The sequence below is a fragment of the Melospiza melodia genome, chromosome 2, assembly GCF_035770615.1.
Source record: "Melospiza melodia melodia isolate bMelMel2 chromosome 2, bMelMel2.pri, whole genome shotgun sequence".
Classification (NCBI taxonomy): Eukaryota; Metazoa; Chordata; class Aves; order Passeriformes; family Passerellidae; genus Melospiza; species Melospiza melodia.
This window is the reverse complement of record NC_086195.1, coordinates 141,066,143-141,078,310: the sequence shown is the minus strand read 5'-3', so window position 1 is coordinate 141,078,310 and position 12,168 is coordinate 141,066,143. Positions and strand designations below refer to the sequence as shown.

The 12,168-nt window shown below is 39.4% G+C and overlaps 1 long non-coding RNA gene across 1 annotated transcript; it reads left to right on the top strand.

Moving 5' to 3' along the window:
- The first annotated feature begins 5,089 nt into the window (after positions 1 to 5,089).
- LOC134415262 (uncharacterized) lies at positions 5,090 to 11,706 on the top strand. The gene is made up of 3 exons (XR_010026990.1): positions 5,090 to 5,166; positions 5,431 to 5,489; positions 9,986 to 11,706. It is a non-coding gene; the product is annotated as an uncharacterized LOC134415262 (long non-coding RNA).
- Positions 11,707 to 12,168: the final 462 nt, after the last annotated feature.

The window sequence follows — 12,168 nt, the reverse complement described above, 5'->3', positions numbered from 1 at the left end:
TGGCAACCCACAGCAGCTGTCAGTAACCTGCAAATTATTTCTGCCCTCCCTAGCAGATGTCACAGTGGCTCTTGGCAATACACTGTGACATGCAGAGATGGCAAAGATGAGAATATGTGGAAGTTGTGAAACAAAAATTGTATAAAATGTTCTTTCTTAGACAAAAAAAAAAAAAAACCACCAACACAAACAAAAAAATCCACCAACCCCAAAGCACAGATGCCTGGCTTTCTGACAAAAGACTACTTCCTTTTTTTTATTATTATTTTTTTGCAGAATTCAAAATGCTTTAGCTTCCAAACTCAGCTTTGTTTTAGTCTAAGATATAAGCTGCTTTTTCAAGTTATTGATGCTTGACCCATGAACTAGCAAATTACACATAAAATGGATTTTGAGCCCAGATTTCCCATGCTGGAACCAAAATACTGTAGAGTGCAACAGCTCTCTAGCAGATCTAGTAAAAAGAAAATTAAGGTAATTTTAGTAATGGCTGGAACACCAATTTTTCAGTTACTTCCAGGTGTTTTCAAGTGGCAGACAACTTTGAAAAAAGAGTCTTAAGAATGTTGGGAACAGAACTCTGAACTTGTGGGTTTGTCCCTTTTCAATGTCTGATTTGCATCAATTTGTAGCTGTGGAGCTCCTAACAATATGCAAGTAGCATATTCTTAACCATTAAAACTTGGGTATGTTTTGTTTTGTCTGTTTTATTGAACATGTTTGATTATTGATTTTTCTTCATAGACTTTGAATAAGAGGAGCATCTGGAAAGAAACAAACCTATGCTGGGGAGAAGTATCTTAGAATTCTTAAATCTAAAGTTTCTTCTTTTTCTTTCTGTTGAGGAAAAGAAAGCAGGAAATGTGCTTTTTATATGATCCTTTTTACAGGCTATTTCAGAAAAACTTCTCAGGAAAGCACATCCTCTGTTGAATTAAAAGGAAAATGGGAATTCCCTTTCTGTCTTTACATGATCCCTTTAGTCTGTCTGCAGGGTTAACAGTGCCTAAGTGACCCTGAAAAAGTTTTTTTCCTTTTCACTTCCTTGGGCCTTCAAAATAATTTCAGCACTTTGAAAATGTTAAACTTAATGCTCCAAATGGACAAAGTTTCAGTTCTGTAAGACAGCTCCTCGGGTACACAACTGCTGGTGGAGGAAAGTCCTGTTGATCTGCTGTGGGGGGATTTTAATAAAAATATTGTGTAGACTTGTGTGGGAAAAGCAAAGGTAAAGTTTTGCTGGAATATCTGCAACTGGTATACACTATTTAATGGATTATTCCTATAGTGAATGAAGCAGGATCAGGCCTGAAAAGGCATGAATTTAATGAAAACATGAAATTTTGCAGTCCTTCCTACCCATCCTATCCCACCTAATATTTTCTGGCTTTCTTCTCAGAATGGCAGAGACTTTTATGCTCTCTGCCTGGTGAAAACTGCTGTTCAAAATTTATGCAGGGCTTGCAAACAAGTAAAAGTTTTCTGTCTAATCCTATTTGAATTCCTGCAGCTGTAAACTTTTAGTGTCTGGAATAGTAATAAGTTCAATATATATATATATAAATATATATAGAGAGAGAGATGTATATTGGTATGTATACTCATGGGAGACTGTATTGTAATGTAATGACACAAATGTAATTTTCATTTCAATTTTGGAGAATAAAGCAAAGCCATCTTCTGTGGGTCATAGTTCTCCCACATTGCCTGCCTCAGAGAATGGGACTTGAATTTTTCCAATGAAATTAGAATGTCATGGCCTTGACCTGAAGAGAAGCTAATGTTAAAAAAAATATTTACACAGAAGATGCAAGTGTAATCAATGGGATTTCTCTGGCTGTTAATTTGTGAGCATTGTTAATTCAACAGCAATAACCTATATTAGTGCAGATGAGTGTCAATATTCTCATATGCCATTTTATGCATTAAAAATGCTCCATTTCCCTTTTTTCCATTCTCCTTACATGCACAATCAGTTTCAAGTATAACACTCTCAAATTTGTATTACATTCAGCCAATCCAGGTCTCATTATGTTGGACAAACACTGTACAGGAGGAAAGTGGATCACATAAATGCTCCTAATATTATTCATGAATTTTCCTACTGCAGTGCTTTCAAAATATGCTATAAGTATTCTCCTGTAGTTTGTTTAAGTTCTGGTATTGTATTTCTGTAGGTTTTTTTGTTTTGTTTTTTTTTTTTTTTTTTTTGTTCATTACTATTTAGAAGGTTTTGATTTATTGCTGCAGATAAAATTAAGTGCTTTACTATTGCTCTTTGTTGTGCACCATTGATGGTGATGCTCATCCCATCTCTTTTTTTCATTTTTTAGTTTATTTAAATGCTTCGAATCAGCCAAAATTTATAATTATTAATACTCTTTCAGCCACTGTAAGTAATAGTTTTCACTCTCTCTTTTCTTCTAATGTAAAACTGTTTACCCCTGATGGTTGCTGTTGGGTGTAAAACAGCCCAAAGAATGGGACTAGAAATATAGAGGTTTTTTAGTAGGCCTATTAATAAATAATAAAAATTAACATGATATATGTGAAATATAAAGGTTAAAAACCTATGAAATATTGCATATGGCCCACATAGGGTCAAGGACAACGGCAGGTAACTCCTTATTAATGGAAAAGCTCCAATCTTAAACTGGGCCATGCTGTAGTGTTTAATAGAAATATTATCTGTGATATTCATTCCTGTAGGAAGTTTTAACACAATTTTAAAGCAAGATTCTAGCTAACAAATCCCACAGATTTTTTCACAATAATTTCATCATAAATCCATGGCATTTCTATGGCATTTTATTGTCCCAATTACTCTTTTTTAAGGTTGCACAAAACCTTCCACAAAGAAGTAGAGTATCTCCTTCTTGTGGTTTGTTGAAATCCCGGTATGACCAGTAGCATAAAATGCAAAAAAACACCCAAACTTTTGACAAGGATGGGTCTGTGATTACTGAGCATTACTCCTTACTTGAAAAGATCATGTGTGCCTTTTAATTGAAAAAAATTCTTCTGTTGGTTAAGGTATGTTTACTAGAAAATTTATTTTCATTATTTGTTTGGGGCTTTTTTATATTCCAAACAGGTGAATTTTTGTGTGATTCTGATTCATGTGGACAAACCAAATCTGTTACTGACAGGGGACTTTAAAAAGATTCCTGCAGAAATGACAAAATAAGCAATGGTTGAATTGGCATTTACACTCGCATATAATTATTCAGTGATGTATTAATTTTAGTGGTGTTTAGTATTTTTTAATTGTAACTATGGCAGACCTGCTTTTCTGATAATGTAAATATATTGACTGGTGCAAAATGGCATTAATTAGAGAAATCTGAAATTTCAGATTCAAATGAGGGTCAGAGATGTGCTGCTCATTGTTGTATCAAAATTGCTATAGGTGCTGAATTTCCAGAGTCTCTTTCCCATCTGGTCTTGGTGTTGACTTCTGTTTACTAAAGTTATAAAAATTCTTGTGCATTCTGGGTATGAATAATACATAAAAATGATTATTAGTACACTTACTCTTTACTACCAGAAATCCACTTTTTTTTTTTCCACAGCAGATTGCTGGGCAGCATATTTTGAGTCATTACTGTATTTCCCTTTATCCAAGAATTTTGCAGTGAAGGGGCTGCAAATAAATCTGGAGCTGGGAGAAAAACACCAGAAAAGTCAAAGTTTTGAGGTCAAACCATTCACTCTATGGGGCTTTCTAGGGCAATTTCCACCTTTTTTCCTCCTCTTCTGGTGTTTCTGCAAGGTCTGATGTTATTGGGTTCTGACCCACAGCTCCACATCTGAATATTTATTGGGAAATACACACCTGGTGAAGCACATTCCTGTTGATGTGGGAGTGGGTGAACATTCCTGGAGTAAGCTGCTTTTTTCTTTTTTTAATTTTCCTTGTATATGCCCCCAGCTAATCACATTGCATGGAAAAAAACCAAAAACCTTTCTGGCTGTGGTTAAGAATGCAACATATCAAATCCTGATATCCAATGAGATGAGAATTCCTATTTGAGAGAGCAGAGACCAAGCAGAATTTTCATCTTGAGACAATGACCTAATTCAGATGATGATTCCAAAATCAGAAAAATGCAGCCTAGTGATGTCCAATTTGTCATGCCAAAGAAATATTCATCTTTAAAGTCTGAACATTGTCCTGTACCCGGTTCTGCACATTCCTGGCTTCGATTAAACACCCTTGTTTTATTCCTGCTGTATCAGGTTTGACAGTTTTCACTGGGTTTGCTGCTCCATCACTGTTTTCTGTGGGCCTCTGATCCTTCAAGCTCAGGATGAATAAGTAATTAGCTAAATGGTTGTTCTCTAAATATACAGAAGCCTTCTAAGTAAGGGCATAGAAAGAATTAACCTTTTTTGCCTCCAGACACGCCTCCTAAAGATCTGAACAATTGATTTCACACAGGTAACAAATTAAAGTTTAGCAGCAGTGTGACAAATACACTTTATTTTTGCAGCTTATTTCACCTGCTCTAGAAAAGCAATGCTTAGGCAGGTTATCAGTAAAGGACAGCTGGGCCTGTTTGGGAATGGACACAAACACAGCCTGAGAGGCTCTTCTACTCCTTCATCTATTAAATTTTGGGGTTTGTTTTGTTGTTTTGGGTTTTGAGGGTTTTATTTTTTTGGTCCCTTCCAACCATACCCACTCTGGGATTCTGTGATCTCCGCTGCTCGAATGCTGACAGTGCCATGAAAAATCCCTCCTAGCACAGAAGATAAGGGTGCTGTGCTCACTTTACATAAAATTAAGCACAGGAGCATAAACATTGAATGAAATTTTCTATATGGAACCAAAGTCCCTGACTGAAGGAGTCACCTTATAAAAAGGAAACTGCAGTAAAAATTTAAGAAGGTTACTGACCAAATCTTTTTTTATAACTATTTATTCTGTATAATTAATAGTATTTTTGATGTATAGAATCAAATGTACAGATCTCAGCTTGTGATTTCCATCTGAGCTGGAGCTTTTCACTTCTTCATTTTAATATACATATGTATGTGCTTCATATCCATCAATGATTAACCATATGTGCTTTGCCTTTCAGAAAATCAAACACATCATGTGTGATCTAGAACTGGCTGAATCAAGGAAACAGCTACATTGATTTTAGGCATCAACTTTGATGTGTAAATATGAGGGGGTTTGGCACTTGGGAAAGAAGAGCTGTTTCTTTCTGTTTTGGTAATCAATGGCTTTGTTGCCCTTAATCAGAACAAGAAGCCTTTGCTAATTTTCAGTGGTGAGTGAAAAAAACTTATCCCCTAATGAACTTTGTGCATGGCTACTACTTCAGTAAATGGTATTCTGCTGCTCTTTTCTGTCAGTGTCAGCTCATCTTTATTTAGGCTGCTCCATCTTTTACTGTTTAATGTTCTGTCGTCTGTCTGCAGAAATAATGAAGCAACAATAAGAAGAATCTTGACTGCAGCAGGTGCCCTGCCTTTGAAAGGTGAGAGCAGTTCACACATGCTGTTTTCTCCAAGGAGTAAGCAGCGCTATTTAGCAAAGTGCTCATAAACAAACGTCTTGCAGGGCTCTTACACAGCATCGTTTTTAAAGGTTCTGCTTTTGTCAGAGAATTAAGCTAAAAACCATCTGCCTTCTGTCTTAGAAGCATTGGACTAAATCCAGATTGAGAGGTGGGAGCCTCACCTGCACTGAGCTTGGTTCACTTTAGTGCTAATTGTAATTCCAATAGCTGTAATTGCCTCACCGAGCCTGGGAGGAGGGAGCAGCATCCATCGCCCTTCTCTGTTCTCCTGCTTGCTGCAGCCCTCCTCTGACAGAGATGCTCGAGGGCAGCAGTCAAAATGGAGCAATTCCTGTAGGATTTTTGCCCCACGCAGCCATTGCTCTTCCTTCCCCTGGCTGCATCCTGCCTGTGGAAAACTCACCTTCTCCTCTGAGCTTGTGGTTACATCCCTCACATCCCTTTGGTCCTTCCCAAATCACTCACTGCCCCTTCCCCAAACCCCCTGCTCCCCACCGCTTCTATTTAACTCCTCCCACTGACATCCTCTGGTTTTCCATCCTCATTTTTCCTTCTGCTTACAGCAGAGCTGCAGGAGAGCTGCCTGTCCCAGGCCCACGGGCCAATGTCACCCCTGTGCTGACAGGAGCTCTCTGTGCTGTTTTCAAAGGTGGAAGGGGGAAATTGCCTCTGCAAGGAATGCGAGACAGATGGCTGCAGGTACAGCAAGCACCTACTCGGTGGAGGGAAATAAAACCCGTGCCTATTGCACTCTGACAGATTGGTTTGAAAGGGTTGCATGCAGTTTATTACCTCCAACCTGATAAAAAGAAACTTATTTAGCATCAGTGACACCCCACGTTTAATCCTAACTCTTTTGGTGGGGAGGCAGAAGATTATAAGTGGTGGCTTGAGCAGCTCTTTTAGGCATCTTAAATCAATTTATCTGTAGGCTCTCTGTAATTTGCAGGATGAGGGAATACTGAATGTGAGAGACAGTTGTACTTTTCCATGAACAAAAAGGTCAGAAAAAAATTGCTTGTCAGGCAGGTATGTAGTAAACATCAATTCAGCCTTGTGTGGATCAATACTAGGTTGTGTGTTCATATCCGATTACCTTAGATGGATTAAGATGTTGGATATTATTAAGATAATAAAAGACAGGATTGGCATCAGAATGGTGGCACTTTGTCCTTGAAATTCTGTGGCTGGAGAGGTTGCCATTTGTAGATGCCAGATGGTTTTTGAAACCCAGTTGCTGAAATGAGGGAAGATTTGTACCTGAACAAGGTTTTCCTGCAAAGTTTCTCTTCCTCCTGTTTTTTATAGATCTTTCTTCTTTTGTGCTGTTTTCATTTGCAGCCTCTTCCCATCTTTATGTTTTGTTAATGAGCAATTACTAGCATGGTATCTTGCTTCTATAATCTTTTTGTTTTTACAGCCAGCACACCTGGCCATGCTCAGGGTTACCCATATTATTTTTGTGGCAGTTTCCTTGAAACTGGGCTCAGAAAATTGAGAAGATATATTTTACTGAAGGTCAGGTAAAGCATCCATCTCTCTTCATTTTCAAATCTGGTTTGTGAATGTGCAAAAATATCTGTTTCCTCATTAAAATTAGTCTGGGGTTGAATAATTTTCCTACTCCTTCTACCCTAAAGATCAGGTATGCTTTGGGCTCCCCTCCCTGCACTGTTCTGTTAAGGTGTGATTGTTCCTTTCCAAAGTGTCATTGTAAGAACAGGATTCTTCTGAATCATATTTCTCAGACAATTATTTACAATTATTTCAGGCTACACTGTTATAATTGATCTTGCTTTATGGCTTCATTGTCTTCATGAAAAACTCTTTCCATCCATTTTAGATTAAACCTAAATCTTTGCTTTTTCAATCTGCATGCAGTGTGTATTTGGAATACTTTTTTTTTTTTGTTTTTTTTTTGCTTTATATGGCATCTGCTAATGTCTTATGATAGGAACAAAGTTTAGTTTGAGCTTTGTCCCCTTCTGATTGAACTCCTGCTGTAGTATTGAGTGGATTCAATATCTTTCTGTTCAGGTATACCATAAAAATATTAATATTAAATATTGATTAAAACATATTGCATGTGTATCCTGGCACAGCAGTTTTCTAGTGCCTCTGTGGGAATACTTCCATTTTTTCCTTTGACTCTTCTGGGGATCGCTTGTGATGAATCATTTTAATTGCACTGTGATTTGTAACACAGTGAGTGGAGGTCTCTTGCTCTGCCGTGTCTGATATAAATGTAGGCTTTCCTTCCTCTGACTAATGGCTTAAGATCAAAACATCCAGCACAAATCAATACTGGGCACAGCCCAGCATCACCTGTGGATGGGCTCTGCACTAGGGCAGTAAACACAAAATGAGTCACACTTTGTGTGGCTTCCTTTGCCCTGGGTGTTGGACGAGCTGTGACCTCTGAAGAGGTGATGGTGTTTGTTTGCCTGTGTGTTTGACTTCCCAATTGTTTTATCTCTGATTAGAAGACCCAAGCCCCAAGTGTCAAAGGGTGGCTGAGTCCTGATGGTGGAGTGCTACAGATGAAAGTGGCTGGAGGCAAGGAGGTTTGCCTTTCCGAGGGAAGGATGGATGGAGCCAGAGCAACTCTAAGGGCTCTTTGAGTTTGGCTCTGGCTAGGAAATGAGAAGTGGCCCTATCAGAGTGACAGCCAAACGGTCTGGATCGATCCCAAGGCAGCTTTGACCTCGTTTTGCTGCAGGCTCTGAGGTTGTTTCAGTTCTCAGGACCAGCACAGGACACAGACCTGTCCCACTTCTCCTGGAAACAAGGGCTCAGCTGGGATGGTGACATCAAAACTTCTGTTCTCCAGGCAGCAATCTGCTTTTCTTCCTTGCTTTTCATATTCCACAAGGATGGACAGCAGAGAAAGGATTTTTCCTTTCTTTTTTGTGTTTTTTTAAATAGCCTTGCCTGGTGGTTTATCAAAATCTAACTGATGCATTGATAAGGTGCAGCTATTGTAATCAATAGATAGGAGGCAACCAACTGCTGCTGTTGCTCCAGACCATAAAGTTTGTAAATTTCAGACCATAAAATGAGTGTAAGGATTAACATTCCTGGTTAGATCAGGATTTCAGCTACTGAGCTTTTCAGTCTCTTCCCACTCCTTAGACCCTGCACACCTCATAGCCACTCCCAGGTGTCTCTGTTGGTGGTAAATGGATGTAGAAAATGGGTGAGATTTTGTTTGTAGGGTGATTTTTTGGTCTTTTTCCTTACTTCAGTGGTGGAAGTTGACTATTCATCTGAAAAGTGATGGTTTATGGCCCATCAGACTATTGCAGATTTTGCTTTTACTTCCTACTTTCAGCAAGATTTTGCATGTTTGTGAGCCACACAAGGGAGACCTGCTTTTAACACCCTCATTAGGGAGGAGGAAATATTTTGCTTCCAAAAGCTCTTATTCTGTTTGTTCCTGCAAGCTTAAAAATAACAACCTTAGAAATATTTCGAAGTTCTTTAGAGAATGAAGCCTGGTTCAGGAGACTGATGGCCAGATTATGCTTCCAGGTATGACATAAATCAAGAACAACTCCACTGAATGCAGGGGCCATTTCTCCAGCCTTACCAGGAGCAGAATGTGACCCTCGGTTTAATTTCTGAAATGGTGCCTGAATTTATTGGAGCTCTGCACCTCTGCAGGACCTTTCTTGGCTTTGCTGCAGCGGTAGCCTGATGTAAATCAGATTTCCTTGCAGCTGAGAGCAGTGGTGATTATATATGAAGCTCTATTAGTGCTTGCTGGAGTTTTGTGTTCCTGAGACCATGCTAGGCATTCAGAGAGCTCACCCTTCTGCCTGTGACCTGCAGGAGGAGTAAAGTGTTTTACAGTAGTAATAAAGAGATTACATTAGATGAAGTTATTTTCAGTAACTATATCAGGAAGATTGAGAGTCAATTATACCGGCCAGGTTCATCTTCAGGACACCAGCAAAGCAGAGGGTGCAGACATTTACACTGTACCAGCAAAAAAAGATTCAAAGGCGCTGTGTTCTCACTGAGCATTATCTGCAGGAGCAGCCAGGGAGGTCACTGAGCATATTTTGGGAGCTGCAGGGGTGCTCTTTGACCCCTTGGACTCCTTTACTCAGCAGCAAAAGCAGCTTGTGTGGCTTTTGTCACCTGTGGAAGTGACTGCTTGGTAGGGACAATAATGCTGAGGCTCCTACTATTTCTGGTTTCTGTTTTAAAAATTTATACTCTGCTGCAAAACCTGCTCTGATTTCAGAAAACTTCCCAACGCTTTTTCTCTGCTGTCTCTGCACTCTCACATCTAAGCTGAACATGTATAATTTCCCTACAATAAGGTGCTAAGTGCATTCCTTCTTTCTTTTTTTCCTTTCTTAAAATATTTCCTACAAGTATGAAATACTTGCTTTCCAAAAGTATCTTTGCTATTTGAGAGCCCTGAATTTTTTTTTTCTTTTTTGCAGGGTCCTGTAAGTCAAATGATTCTGTTGCTTCTCTCATGTTCCATCCACAGAGGGAAATGTTGCTTGAAGAAAGGCCATATGCACTGGTGGATGATTCTGCTGACTATTTTTAAGGAAAGATGTCTGTTCTGAGAATGTGACAGCTGAATCTGTCGCCTCTGACCTTCACAATTAAAATAAATTGATGATCAGCTGGTGGGTGGGACTAACAGTGGCAAGGATATGCTGATGTAAATACATAAATCCAATGTATGTCCCAGTTACTCTGTCCACAAGATTTTGTCTGTTTTGTCACCCTTTACTTACCTTGTGGGGGAGATGCTTATTTCTCTTCATCCATCTGTGGTTCTACTGGATTTTCTACATACTGAGTTTTTGCCAGTTGGAACACTGAGCTGTGTTTCTGATCAAAATGAGTTGAGTGATTCCAATTTGACTGAATGATGGAAACCCCAAATCCTTCCAGCCTGCAGTGGTGTCAGAGAAGGACTATTATGTTTTCAACAGCTGATGGTGTACCCAGAAACAGATATTGTTTTCTCTTTTCAGCCCTTTTCCTTCCTTTCTGGGGACTGTAATGCACTTAGGAGTTCAGCTGTTTATAATGAGGGGATTTCAATCTGGTTTGAGCTAATTCTAGCAAGTAAGTACCTTTATAGACTCACCTTTGGCACAAGTTAAAATGGTCTACTTATCCAGAGAATGGACCTAAAAAGTGCAATCATCACTTGATCTGCCATTCTGAAGCAAGGCTGTCTATTGAATGTCCCTATTTTGTTTTGGTGGTATTGATTCCCCAGAACTGATTGCATTTCAGGAAGCAGCACACCTCTTTCTTCCTCAGGCTCTCCTCAACAACCACTTTGTCTTAGCAGTGGTGGCTGAGCTGCTAAAGCTGCTGCTTTAGAGAAAGCAGATTTAGCAGGAACTAATCTAAAAGCCAAAAAAAACCAAAAAAGAAGGCCAGACCCCTCAAAGAATTGGCATGACCTTCAGGTGGGCCAGTGCATTGGAGTGGTCATAATGGAATTAATCTACATCTGCACCTGGTGGGGAAAAGTCATGGAGTGAAGCAGGATCTGTTTTTACTGAGATCCACAACATGAGCATGATTTATCCCTGTTTTGCTCCTGTATGGCTCTGTTAGCTGCACTTAGTGGTCTGAGGGGTTTACTGTAAAGATGTTTTCTCCTGGTTCTGTTCCCAGTTGCTGTAAATCAGAAGCTGTTTCACTGAGCTTGTGACTGGAGTTGTATAAAACTAGTGCAGATTCTGGGGTTTTTTTCAAGAATTTCAAAGAATCCTGTTTATTGCATAGTATTTTTGGCTGTCAGCAACAAATGACTGTTTCTGGATGAATTGCTGCTCCCATGTGTGAGAGGGTTGGATGCTGCTTTAGGTAAAGCCCAGAGAAGGATTGCGGTAAAATTGCTCAGGCCAACAAATCTTCTGTGATTTCTGGAATTCTGTCCCAGGGTCATTAGAATCAAGCTCCAACTTGTGTAAGAAAGTCTTTCAACAGCTTTTGTAATGAAGTTTTTGTTGAGGAAGGACAAAGATTGCCCCAAACTTTTGCAGTGGCTCTGAAGATGCTGTGTGGATTTGGGGGGAGAGAGACCATTTCTCCCACGTTGGAAAGGACCCCAGTGTGCCCGAGGACACAGGTTGCTGATAGCAGGATACAGATCCCCTCAATTCCTGGGTAATTCTGAAAACTGTGTGGTTTTGCATGCTCAATTCTGGTAAATTTAAAAATAAATTCTAAATTTATTCTAAATCCCTGTCCTGTTGTTCACAGCTGCTTCACAAAGCTACACTGCTCTTTCTGGTTCCTGCCACTACTGAAGTGTGGGTCCTTACCAGGTCTTTTTTGCTCCACTTTTTTCACCACAAAGTTGTTTAGCTGGTTCTTGGAGGGAGAGTTCTTCCTTCTCTCAAGGTAAACAAACAAACAAACAAACAAAAATAGGAGGTGTCTGTCTCACAGACACAGAGACTTTTCCTTTGATGCACTTTCTTCTGATCCCTGCACTCTGACTTTTCAGCAGGTGATAAAATATACCTGCCCCTTGCAATCAGAATATTATATTTTTATGTGCTGACTTATCCCCTGGGATCTCCAAGCACAATGCAAACCTTTTGGCTAAGCTGTTGTGAAAGGAGAGAATTTATTCTTATTTCCT